The 14,021-nt window shown below is 35.7% G+C and overlaps 1 non-coding gene across 1 annotated transcript; it reads left to right on the top strand.

Annotated features, from left to right (window-relative positions):
• Window positions 1–13,203: 13,203 nt before the first annotated feature.
• Window positions 13,204–13,306, top strand: LOC112406384 (U6 spliceosomal RNA). The gene has a single exon (XR_003004547.1). It is a non-coding gene; the product is annotated as a U6 spliceosomal RNA (small nuclear RNA).
• Window positions 13,307–14,021: the final 715 nt, after the last annotated feature.

The following is a 14,021-nucleotide window of genomic DNA, read 5'->3' as shown; positions in this document are numbered from 1 at the left end:
TGAATCACTAAAATCCCTTTTTAGTTCTAAAATTGTGACTTTAGCATTCAGTACTAATGGTAGCCTAGGATATATCTCTATAATTATGAGCTAGAATATAGCCAAATATGCAACATAGATATTATTCATACTGTTGTTTTCTAAACTAAGTGTAATAATGAAGGCATAAACAGGAATAAAGTGATAAACTTCAGATCCCTTTTAATTCTAGTGACTGGTCAGTAATGACTGAGCAGCTCCTCACTTTTACTTTGCAAACAGTGGCTAAAACTGGCCAAGCCAAGTCAGCATTCTGAGATGATCTTCTGCAATCAGAAGTGGAGTCTGAAGTCCTCACCAAGAAAATAAGAGACAGACACTAACTCATTAGAAATTAATAAGTAAAAACTGTAATAGTGCCAAGGCCCAAGGTGACAAGAGAGAGGGTCAGAAAGATCATTTAACTTGGGGAGACCAGAAGTTGAAATATAACAGTAAATTGTGAAATCGAACTTCAGGGTCATAGAGAAAAGAGTAAAGGTAAATAAACCAGAAATAAAAGAATCAGAAGTATCTAAGTTATTCCAAAGTCATGAGCTAGCATTTGTGAGTTATAAGCAGGCTAGGCATGTGAATAGTCCTGGTCTAAAGAACCAGGAATGAAGGGAACAGTTTAATTTTGTGTGTGTGTAGCTAAAATTATTATCAAGGGATTTTAAATGTCTAAATTTCCCTCTTTCCCTGTTACTGCTGATAATTAAGAATTAGCACTATCCATGCCAATTTATAGTTCAGCAAAAACAGAGACAATCATTACTTAAACAGGGCTTACCAGTGGAGAAGGGGACCATGAAAAATGGCTTTATTTTTCTATCAAAGGTCTTAAAAAGTAAAAATACACATAATTCTCTTAAAATACTGTCTCTAAGATGCAGAGACTTAGAATAGCTCAGTCCTGACCCTGGGTTATGAAATCTCACTTCTCAATATCCTGAACTTTTGCACTGGATTCAAACCTCACCTTTCCCTCTTTTGCTAATAACTACTCTGCAAAGTGCACACAGGGTTTCACCACCCTCAAACACCCCTATTCTCACAGGGGTTTAACAATCTCTGTCAAAAATGCATATTTTAGGGCTTCCCTGGTGGCGCAGTGTTTGAGAGTCCGCCTGCCGATGCAGGAGACACGGGTTTGTGTCCCGGTCCGGGAAGATCCCACATGCCACGGAGCGGCTGGGCCCGTGAGCCATGGCCGCTGAGCCTGCCTGTCCGGAGCCTGTGCTCCACAACAGGAGAGGCCACAACAGTGAGAGGAAAAAAAAAAAAAAATGCATATTTTAGACTGGATCACTTATTTTCCCTCCCCTCAAGTTAAAATGATGTATTAGAGATTGAAAATAAATAAAAGTAGACTGCACAAAATATAGCTCATTTCCCCAGAAGGTAAATGTTAAAGGCTGATGTTTTAACAGGCCAGATGACTCCTTTCATGATATACATGTGCCTTAGCAAAAGCCTTTAATCTCTTCAAGTCCTGATTTTCTTGGTTGAAAAATGGAAAATCAAAATTAAAGTAGTAAAATCTCAGCTTCAATAAGGAGTGGAGATTTATGGTTTAATTTGGTACCAGGCTAGCCTGATAACTGCCTCTCCCCAACTTCCATTAGGCTTACACCCATACACAGATAGTCTGTGATGCTGCCCAAATGCAAACATCTACAAACAACCCCTGGAGACATTCCTCCCAAAAATAAAGCCAATATCAACTGAGAAAAAAAAAACCAAAACAGAATATATATATATATATATTCTTTTTTTTAACTTCATAAAACAAAGCACTCCAACATTCCTGAAAGAAAGGTGGGGAAACACCTACTGCTTATCTTCATAGATCAGAAATCCAAGGTCTGTACTAGTGATTCTCAACCCTGGTTACACATTAGAAACCCCTGAAGATGGCTTGAGGTAGGTAGAATTCTAAAGATGCCCCCCACCACATACACACACACACACACACATACATATCCACACAACATTCCCATGACCTGGTTATCTGATCAAACACTAATATAAGTATGGTTGTAAAAAGATTTTTTAGATGAAATTAAGGCTAGTTACCAATCAACTAATTTTAAAATAGAGAGATTATCCTGGATAATCCATGTGTTCCTATGTCATTACATGGGCCTTGAAAAGCAGATAAGGAAGGCAGAAGGGTCAGAGATACACTGCAGAAGAGAAGTCAGGACAGATGAGGCAGAAATGGAGACTGGAAAGAGCTTAAGAACCAGAAGGACTCAATCCATCATTACTGGCTGTGAGGACCAAGGCCAAGAACCAAGGAATGCAGGAGGCCCCTAGAAATTGAGTATGATCCCCAGCCACAGCCAGCAGAGAAACAGGGTCCTCAGTTCCACAGCTGCATGGAAATGAGTTCTGCCAACAATGTGAATCAGCCCAGGAGTCATCTTCCCCCAGAGCCTCCAGAAAGGAACACAGCCCTGCCCACAACTTCACATCGGCCTTGCAGACTTGGAGCAGAGGAGCCCACTGAGCTTGCTGGGCTTCTGATCTACAGAGCAATGAAATAATAAATCGGTGTTGCTGTAAGCCGTTAAGTTTGTGGTAATTTGTTATGGCAGTAATAAAACACTAATAGGTGGTTTCTCTCTTAAAAAACTTAGAGGATAAGGCAAGGCACCAGTATTTTTCAAAAGTTTCCTAGGTCACTGCTAATCAAACTTTAATGTGTATAGGAATTCTAGTCATCTTGTGAAAATGCAGTGCCCAGAGTACTATTATTTCAGGAACCTCATCATTCTATATTAATTTCAAGACTGCAAATTGGTGGAGTGGATGTAGAAGCTGAGTGATATAGAAAGTGAAGGCAGAGGGGGGCAGAATACACCCTGATGGGTGTGGATCCAACAAGCAAACCACAGCAGGTGGGATTTTTAAAAACTGAGCTGCAGGGTACAAGCAGAAATTCTAATTTTTGAGTCCTTTATTAGTTCATAGCACCACAGCTATTAGTTCATAGCAGTGGAAATAATGAGAAAATCTCACCATTGTAGGGCAAAAAAACAATAGATGAAGAATGGCCAGATTCTGTTGATGATCAGTAATGGATTTAACCAGCAGTTTCCTAATATGAAAAGCCATGGGAAATCCAGATACTTTATCTTAGCTAACTGAATTTGGATAGATGTTTCCTCATTTCCTAAAATAAGGAGGGGGGCAATGATAAAACACTAATGAAAAGGAAAGAAAGCATCACAACAATTGAGTAAAGGAGCACATCTCTGAAGACAATCTACTGCAGGAACCTGGAGAAAATTTAGAATAATATTTTGCATCCTCCCTGGGATACAAGAAGACATAAAATCTATTAAAAAAAGAAGAAGAGATGATAAGGAAATAAAAAACATAAAATTAAAAGGCTATATAGAGTGACTTCTGAGGGAAATAGTGACTGGAAAAGAGCATGAAGGGTATTTCTGAAGGCTGGTGATTTTCTGAATCTTGGGCTTAGAGCTGGTTTCACAGGTGTGTGTATGATGTAAAAATTCATCAGGATGTATTTTTTGATACATATACTTTTCTGTATATATATTTTAGTTCAATAACAACATTTAAAGGGACAGAAATCACTAATGCATCAGCAGAGGATAAAAAGCAATAGGAAGAGATAAAAAGAAGGTTCAATGTGAAATGAAAAATTGCAATGAAACTAAAACTACAATAAGCAGAAATAAAACCTGAGTATGAAACATTGAATAGTAAAGTTGGTACTCAGAAATCTAATAAGTTATGTAAAGTAGTTAATTTGTAGAGCCCTTAGAACACAAAAAGCACATTAAGAGTTTATAAAAAATTTTAGAGGAAAGATGACATTAATAGTGAAGAATAAAGATGCAACCAGAAGTCCTAGGTCCTCCCAGGAAGGAAATTTGAAAAATTGAGGCATAAGTAGAAAGAACAGCCCAGAGTTTGAAAATACATTTGTTTTTGCCATTTTTAGAAAGCTACCTTAGCTTTAGTCCAAGGAAAATTGAAAAGATAGGTCAAACAAGATACATCCAAGAATGAAAAGTTAAACAATATTACAATGTGAAATCATGCAAGCATTTAAGAGAAAAAAATGTAGTCCCACAAGAACAGGAATGTTTGTCGACTTAATTCTGCAACATTTCCCCAGTGACAAGAAAAAGAGCCTGGCATATATGGGTTGCTCAATAAATATTTGTTGAATAAGTGAATAGAAAAAAGAAAAATATACTTTAAAAACTGCTTATCATAAAAAAGAAAGAAAACTTCAAATTTTTCTTCAGTAAAATAAATGTAGAAGAAAATAAAACTATATGCACTCACATTTGAGGCAGAAAAAGACATCCCTTGGCAAGGAATTTCATATGCAGTTAAAGTTCTCTTCATAGATTAAGACAATATAGACACATTTTCAGATATAGAAAGATTCAGGAAATAGATCCCTTATCAGCCCTGCTTGAAAGAAAAAATTTCTTGAAGGCGTATCACAGCTTACTGAAAGATGAGCAAGATAAGAGAGAGATGAGAACTCAAGCATGTTAAACATAAAGCTAAAACTGATTAATAGTTTAATATATGGTGATAAAGTAAATATCAAGGGATTTCTTAAAATAAAAGATAGGTAATGTAAGAATGATGTTCTACCAATCACCTGGGTTCTACTTATATAGACAGATACTAAAAAGTGACGAAAGGAAGTCATGGTAGAAGAATGAGAGAGAGTAAGAAGGAACTAAAGTGAAATCAATTCCTCATTTTCATTATGGAATATTTTTAAATGTATCATTTAATCCTTCTTTCAGAATTATAAAACACAGAGCTTGCTCTTGAAGTTACAGAAGAAAGTAAAAGCAAATAAAACATAATCCATACATAAAAAGAAAAAAATAAAGATATAAGGTATATGGCATTTGAAAAGATGTTCAAATTAAGACCAAAATATTAGATATAATAATAATTGTGAGTAGGCTGAGCCACCCCCATAAAAGAACTTTTCACAGTGGGTATAAGCAAAATCAAACCATATGCGTCTTATAAAACAATGCATACGAATTAATGTGAGAAAAAAGAAGAAAGGCTAAGATATTTCTCAGCTAAACACAGATAGAAAGAGAATGGACAGGGGATATTAATTTATAAAATATACAAATCAAGGCAAAAAATCGTTAAATTTGAAAAGTTATTGACGAAAAGAGGCAACCATGAATATTTTAAAGACATATTAAATAACAGCAAGTTTTTAAATTTAGAAACTCAAGAACACATTGACAAGAAGCAATGGTACAAAACCTTAAGTTAAAAATAAAACGTTTCGGTTAACTTTGCACTCTGAAAATTAAACTCTGGCCCATGAAAAATTTAGGGTTCCTTATGACCTGCTTCCTAAAGCAAACCTCCCATTCTGGCTGATGGATCATCTGGCTGATGGACAGTTATCACTGTCACACCAGGCTTTGATATTCTATTACCTGGAACCTTCTTCAACGCATATTAATTTTTTTTTTGCGGTACGCGGACCTCTCACTGCTGTGGCCTCTCCCGTTGCGGAGCACAGACTCTGGACGCGCAGCCTCAGCAGCCATGGCTCACGGGCCCAGCCGCTCCGCGGCATGTGGGATCCTCCCAGACCGGGGCACGAACCCGTGTCCCCTGCATCAGCAGGCTGACTCTCAACCACTGCGGTACCAGGGAAGCCCAATGCATATTAATTTGAAGCAAGGCTAATTTGCTACTCTCTTTTAATCACTGGATACTCATTCCAGGCCTGACTCACCATCTATAGCTATGTCACTTTCCTTAGAAAAGGTTCAACTCAGCCTTTTCTTCCCCTGTGACCTATGCACTGAACTTCCAGCGCGTCTCAAGCCTGAGTCTGCCTGTGTTATGATGCAGATACAAAAGGCTGGAGTTGTATATTTCTCAAAAGCAGATTTTGAGAGATGGGAAGAGCCAGCACAAAGGTAAAGAGGTGCAATAGTCCCAGAAAGTGAGTCTGATTGATAACAAAACACTGGAATTGCCAAAGATAAGTTACTTATAACAATAAAACTACTTTACATTGAATAAGCCATAACTCCTGCCTTTAAGGAACTTCCAGAGAAGAAGCAAAAACACTTAACCTTATCACTTAAAGTTTATAAAATATTCTTATGTGCATAATCTCATCTTTCACAATAATCCTGCCAGATAGGTCAATAGCTCTTGTAGTTCCCACTTTACAGATGAGGAAACTCAAGATCATAATGGCTGAGTGATTGACTGTGATCACATGGCTAAGTGGCAGAGTCAGGAACTGGACCAGGTCTTCTATATTCAAATGTCTCAATAGTACCCTACTGAGCCTTTCATAACAGTGGAAAAAATTCTTTTTCCTCTGCCACCTTAGGTTCTCCAGCTAGGACTCTGTAAATTAGACTTCCAAAGACAGATTAATAAGAGAAAAACCATTTATTAACATGTGCATTTTGCATACACATGGGATTATTTAGTGATGAGTGACTCAAAGGGTGGTTAGAACCTGGGCTGATACAGTATCTTAACAAAAGAACAGATTTTAAGAAAAGTCAGAAGACAAAGGAAAAACACTTTGGGCATCTTGAGGTGGCAAATTGTGGGAAGACAAATACATTGGGAAAACAATTGTAGGTAAGGGCTAGTTTTAGCAAGGTCTGTTATGTAGATTACTCTGGTGCTGTATCTGGGCTGATAAGAGTCTAGGGTTGTCTTTAGCGATTAACTTCTGTCCCTTCTGGTAGAGAGGGGAGTGGAGACAACTTTACAAATGTATGTCCTGCTTTTAGGTAAATAGAGGGAGTGCAGAGAGCTTTTCTTGTATCTGCTTCTTAATTGCTTTCAGCTCAATATAATCCTTATACCAAAGTGGTATGTTTTGGGATGGCATACTCTGCTACCCTTCACTTTTGTGCTACTTCTGAAATGTACCTCAGGTACACTGGTTGCCTCTTTAGTTCCTTCTTGACTTGCAAATCGACATTTGGAGGAAATTCAGTGGGTTTATGGCAGACTATTGCTATAGCAGTAACAGGTCACAGACTTTTAGCTTTGTGACAGCTCAAGTCAATGACAGGCACAATACCATGAAATATTCCTCCATTTTCTTAATAAAGGGCTCTGTCCTAAACTTTGGGGACCACAAGGAATCCGACGAAGATTCAGCCCAGATTAGGATCAGTCTGCCAGCCTCTGGAGCAGCAGAACAAATAGCTATGCCCTGACTCTGCTTCTGCTGGGAGGACCAACTCCGCCTGATCTCTGTCTAGTAGCGCAGCAGAAATATTAACTCTAGGTTCCATTGCTGCCTCAATTCCCTGCCCTTAGTGTGTCAGCAGGAGCCTGGTAATGTGACGATGATGTTCTGTACACATTTGGATGCTGAATAATTCTTAACTTTTTCAAATTAGGAACATTATTAGAAATTTAAAATAATTATATGTATTAGTGACTGAGCCCCAGTGAGTTGGCAGTTTCTAAGAATGTGGAAATGACAGATCTCTTGGAGATCTGATTCCCAATTAAGATCAGTCAGTTCTCTTAAGCACTGACTCATTTGTAAATATCACCAAAAGTGGAAACTGTTTAACTAGGAGTTTGAAATTCTAGAAAGGAAAGACGTGAAAGAAATGAGCTCCAGCCAGGTTTTTTAACCTAACCAACAAATGCACTGTGTAAAGCACCTGGGATAATAATTAACTGGCTTTAATCTTTCTTTTCAGGTTGCTGATACCTGAATACATGTTAAATAGAGAAGGTTTTTTAATTTTTTAATTTTTCTCCCTTCAGAGTTCTTTAAAATAATAGTCTTTCAGCTTTACTTAAAGGGCCAGGGGACTTTTTGAAAGAGATAAAACATCACTAAATTCTTTGTTTTTATCCCTAAGTAGAACAAATTGCCTAATTAATAAACATTTTAGATCAAGGACATGAAAGTAGCTCTGTTGAGCGAATAAAATATACTATAAAATATTTGTTCCAAACTACAGTGTTAATTATATGAAAAAAAGAAACATTGATTATTGAATGTGATTTCTTCCTCTCACATATTCAAAGTAAATGCCCACATATTTTACAAAAGAATATAATCTAGTGAGAGAAGATGGACAGGTGAGAACAATCCTGCTGTTCCATTAAAGGCAGCTTCCACAGAAAAGGAAGGGGCAATTCTTCTAGACCTCCTGTGACAAGTGTATGGAGTCAAAATAATTTTGAGAATGTTCTCTTCCCTTTATTCTCCATTACTGGGCTTAGATCCAGGCAAGAGGCCCTGCTTTGAGCCCTACACTTTAGGGAGGTCCCTGACTGCAATGTACAACAGAAATGTACCAACATATAACACCATTCTTGCAACTAATGCTGCTCAGACCCCAGTGAAGTGCTCCTCTACATCTCTTCCCCACGTCCTCAAAATGAAAAACCGTTATACCTGAATTCCATGAGTGAGTGCTGTGCTGCAGGCACAGGGGACAGACACTGCTTCAGAGAACCAGGAAGAGTTGAGTGGTGGCTGCCCTCAGGTGAAAGAAAAGACAAATTCATCCTTCTTCTCAGAGAGCTTGAATGCTCTAGATAATGAAGAATCAGTGTCCAAGCAGTGCCAAATGTCCATTTTTCAGCCTCTCTCGGTGTTCCAAATCATGTTTCTGAAATTACTGACAAATACATGACATTTGCAACAGGTGCACATAGTGGTTGAAAAAGATTTTGCAAAAATATTAGACAATTTATGTTGTTATAATTTTGCATATGCATATGGAGATACTGATTCTTTACCTTGGAAAATAGAATTGCCAATAGTTTCATTTTTATAAAAGTATTTTACAAGAGTAAATTTTGTAATTAAATTCTAAAATTCAGATGTTAAAATTGTTTTGACTTAAAATTCTAATACACGTTAAATATGATTTAGTCTTTGACTTTAATAGAGATTTTAAATAGTTTAGTAAAGAGCTACTTTGAAAACATAAAAATTCTTTGAAATTTTCACTTCCTTGCATTGATTTAATCTACATTTTGAAGAAAAATTATTCATATTCTGTACACTTTTAATGAAACTATGTTGTTATTTTCTAATCTTTCAGATCAATGTGAATTAATACATCAAATTATGGTTGAAGTAGAAGATACAATGGGGCTGAGAAAAGAAAAACTATTGTAAAGAAAAAATTTTAACTTCAAAGAAATAATTTGTTGAACTTTTGAATAGCTGAATACAATGAAAATTAAGACCTTGTAAATGAACCACATAACATATTTCAGCAGGACATTACAAAATCTTTATTTCTTATTTTAAAAATTATGGATCAAAATGAGCAAAAAATTACTCTCATCAAATAAACAACTTGAATAGATTAAGTGATTTCTTCAATAAATATTTTAATTGCTGATCAGAATAGTGGGAAATAAAAATAATTGCTCATATCAAATTTCCAACTCAGGAGCAACAAATGCAACTCTGGCCTGCCCAATAAAATGAATTACATTTATGAAATTTAAAAAGTGGATAAAAATACAAAACTGGGGAGCTTTACTATGATTATTAGAAAATTACCATCACGTCTTTGTGACAGTGGAATACTTTCTAGAAACACACAACTTGCTTCAAATCATTCATTTTGCTTTTTCATTTGACAAGCATTGCAGAAAACTTTGCTTGACACCACACGTTTTTTCAAATGGGCAAAGAGAGTATAAACTGCCCTTTCTATTCTAAGTGCAAAGACAAAGTATTTTATTATTACTCTTCCATGTTCCATAACCAATCTTCCGAGATCAGTTTTGACCAATGTAATATCTGTGACTGAAAACATTTAGGTTCTTGATAGCACATACACACACACACACACACACACACACACACACATACACACACCACAAAACATAAAACATCATTTGTACCCACAAAAGTAAACATGCAATTACTAGAACTGAAACTATTTGAATAAATAGCAAACAAAAAATAGTTTTAAATAAAGACAAGTAAATGGTAATACTACAGAACACTGGAATGGCATTTCGTGGCACATTTATTTTGTGACACTATTAGTACAATACTACAAAAAATCTAGATTTTGTAGAAGTCATTTCAAACAGTGAAACTAGAATGGCCAAATATGTAAAACAGTTTTTAAAATATTGTAATAAATGTCACTACTTAGGATTGACTGCTTAGCAAATACTCTTAATTAAGAATTGCCAATGCCTATTGATGGAATTGGTTCATTTTTTCTTTTCTTCCCTAGGACTGGCTTTGTGAATTATGAAAGTTAAGATATATACCTTTAAGATGTATCATTCGGTAAGAAAATAACAAGCCATTATCGGTAGTCTAATTATATAATTGCACTATTTATGGTCACTGTGAAATGGATTTTATGGAGTTAAAAATCAGCATATAGGATTTGATAGTATATTTATCACATTTGGGGGAAAAAAGCAGAATATTTCAGTCCTTTATTTAAAAAGATGTCTAATCAATTCACAAGAAATCTATAAAAATAACATTTAAACATCTGAAGAAAGGCTCACTTTACACATGAGAAATGAGAAATGCAAATTAAAACTACACTAAGATGCCACCCTTCACCTGTCAGATTGGTAGAAATTAAAAAGAATAGCAACACTCTTTTGCAGGGCTGTGGGGACATAGGCGCTCTCACATATTTGCTGGTGCGAAAGAAAATTGACACAACCCTTTGGGGATGAAATTCAGCAATATCTAAAGCACTTACACATGTGTTTGCATTTTGACGCAGTGATCCCACTTCCAGGAACTTTTCCTGAAGATAATAATAATAATATGAAATACGTATACACAAGATTGTTTTCACTGTCATTGAAAAATATTGAAAACATCCTAAATGCCATCCATAAGATAGTTGTTGAATAAACTATAGAACATCCACACAATGGACACTCTTTTATTTAAAAGGAATGAGGAAGATGTTTATGAACTAATAGACAGGGATTTTCAGGATATTGTTAAGCACAGCATTATGTCAGGCAGATGTTTGTGGTTTAAAGCTTTCGTAAAATGTTTTTGTTATGGTTACTTTTCCCATTCTTCATAAATACTCTTTTTTAAAACTAATTTTGTCCTCATAATTATGTTTTCTTTTTCTTAAACAAACAAAAAGTCTCCTGATTTCTATAAACTTCTGGTTATACAAAACCAGCATTTTCTTCAGACTTGTGGACTATGGTATGTAAGTAAAACATGTATTGTCTTTTACTTGATTTTTCTGATAGGCTTTTCACCAAAATTACTCGAAAGCATTTTTCTAAAGCAGCAGTTCTCAAACCTACCTGAGCATCACAATCAGCTGTGGACCTTTAGGATAACTGAGATTCCTGAGCAACACATAAGTCTAGGTGCTGCTCAGGAACCTGTGTTGTCTGAAAGCCCTATAGCTGATCCTGAGACTCACGTGGGTTTGGGAACCTCCACTAACATGCTTACAAAATAAGAAAGAATAAAATTATTTTTGCTCTGTATTTTTTTATCTAGTAGTTTGTGGTAATTATCAATAACTTTTTAATCAGAGCTTAACTAATTGGCCAAAAGTGTCTCATCCTGAAATTGGGCGATTTCAAAAACAAAATAAACGATAGTGAAGAATTCTGCTTGCTTCACACAGCAGTTTAGTTGAATGATACCTGGACTAAAAGCCAGTCCCCAGGAATTGATTCCTGCCTCTGATACATTCCTGGCCTGTGAGTTGGCAAGGCAGTTAAGGTCAATATCTGGTTTCTCTTTTGTAAAATGTGTACAGTTTGGTCTTTTTCACATAGCGCTGAGAATCAATGAAAATACATGATATAAAGTGTTCTTGTACACTAGTAAGTATTATAATTCTGAATATAGTTCTCATTACGTTTGAAAACCTGTGTATTTATTATATTTTTTAAAAGTTTAATTGTATATTTAGACTGTACTATTTTTATATATTAACATCTATCATCTATCTATCTATCATATAACTATCTCTTTACATTCATTCACCTATTCCACCACCTTCCCTGTGAATTAAAACAAAACACGAACTTTGGTTACTTGGGAATACCACGTTTGCCTGTATTCATGCCAGTGTCAGCATCAGGCAACTCACAGAGGATCTGAGGCGGAGTCATATACTGAACATCTAAGGCAACACAGAAATAACTCTCCTGGTGATGAACAGGAGTTCCAGACTTCTTTAAAAGACAGATGAATGATTATGTTCCATATGATCTAATATAAACATTTACATCTGTTAAGCATATATCTTTCATAAATTCTGGCAGAACCAAATACAATTCACAAACAGTTATTATATAATTGCCTTATTTTCTGATGCATATTGCATACCATTATTTCAGAAAACATACCAAGTAAAATCATATTTATCTTAGATAAATGCATCGTGTATATTTTCAATAAAGTGAGAGAAGTCACCACAATAACTTAAAAACCACATATGGCTGAGAAAAATGCCAAAGGGGGGAAAATTAATTTTGATTTTGGTGGTATGTTTCCTGAGCTGGAACGGAACCCTGAATTGCTGGTGGCATTCACACCTCTTCATTACTGCCGTTAGCAATTCTTTATCTACTTCTGGAGTCTATAAAAGCTGAGTGTATCAGAGAGATGCCAAATTCATATATAACTCCTGATACAGTGTTATGAAAATGATTCATTAATAAGCAATATTCAGACCTCTGTGATGAACTGTGGAGTCCAATTCACAGAGGACATTTCTCAATCTTTTTTCTTTTCACATTCTCTTATTTTGAATACATTCAAAGTAAAATCATGGCTACTGTAATTCTGTAGCAACTTTCAAGCTGAGAACATTGTGTTAACTTACTTATCATACAATCATACTCTGTATTCTGGTCCTTAGACAGGTGGCTTTCACATCTTTTTGATTGAAAGCAACTGTAAGAAATATTTCATGCCCTGACGTGGCACACTCACCACCCTCCCTTGCAGCAAACACATACAGTTAAGAAACAAAATTTTTGAAATAACACATTTACTTATTATTACCATTTTTACTTGTTCTATTTTCTTCTATTCTGTATCTTTGTAAAATACTGGTCACTCAATTAAATTGATTTAATGTTCCATCAACATGCAGCTGAAAAAAAACTGCCTTATTGGTACTGTCCAAAACTACTTGGAGTTCTGAGCTTGGCAACAGCATACTAAAATTGGAACAACTGGAGATTAGCATGGCACCTGGGCAAGGATGACACACACATTTGTAAAGAATTCCATATTTTTAAAAAAGTCACTTGGGGAATTGTCCAATCATGGATGAATGGACAAGCAAAATGTAATAGATACAAACAATGGAATATTATTTAGCCTTTAACAGGAAGGAAATGTTGACACCTGCTAAGACATGAAGGAATCTTGGAAACATTATGCTAAGTGGAATCAGCCAGTCACAAAAGAACAAATACTTTATGATTCCACCTGTATAAGATAGCGAGAGTAATCAAATTCATAGAGACAAAAAATAGAATAATAGTTGCCAGGGCTGGAGGAAGGACGAATTATTTCATGGGTATAGAGTTTCAGTTTTGCAAGATGAATAGAGTTCTTCGGATGGATGGTGGAACAGTTGCATGAAAATGTGAATGTACCTAATGCCACTGAACTTTACGCTTAAAAATGGTTCAAATGGTAAGTTTTATGTTATGTATACTTTACCACAATTACAAAAACATCACTGGACAACACAAATTTCATTGATATATTTCAGATTGATTGAATCAGAGGTTGGGATCCTGAATCTGGGAATTTTTAAGAGCTATCCAGGTGAATTTGATGCAAAGTGGTTTGGAAATCACTGCTTTAGAATATAACTATGATTTTCCCTCCTAACACCCACATTCTTTTGCCATTTCTCTGAGAGAAACAAGAAGTGTGTGGTGAGACCCTGCAGATCCTAACTTTACTCCTGATCAGGATTTTTTTTTTTTTTTTTTTTTGC

The sequence above is a fragment of the Neophocaena asiaeorientalis genome, unplaced genomic scaffold, assembly GCF_003031525.2.
Source record: "Neophocaena asiaeorientalis asiaeorientalis breed wild unplaced genomic scaffold, Neophocaena_asiaeorientalis_V1.1 scaffold188, whole genome shotgun sequence".
Classification (NCBI taxonomy): Eukaryota; Metazoa; Chordata; class Mammalia; order Artiodactyla; family Phocoenidae; genus Neophocaena; species Neophocaena asiaeorientalis.
Note: the sequence above shows the minus strand (reverse complement) of the source record. Positions and strands in the feature narration are given on the sequence as shown.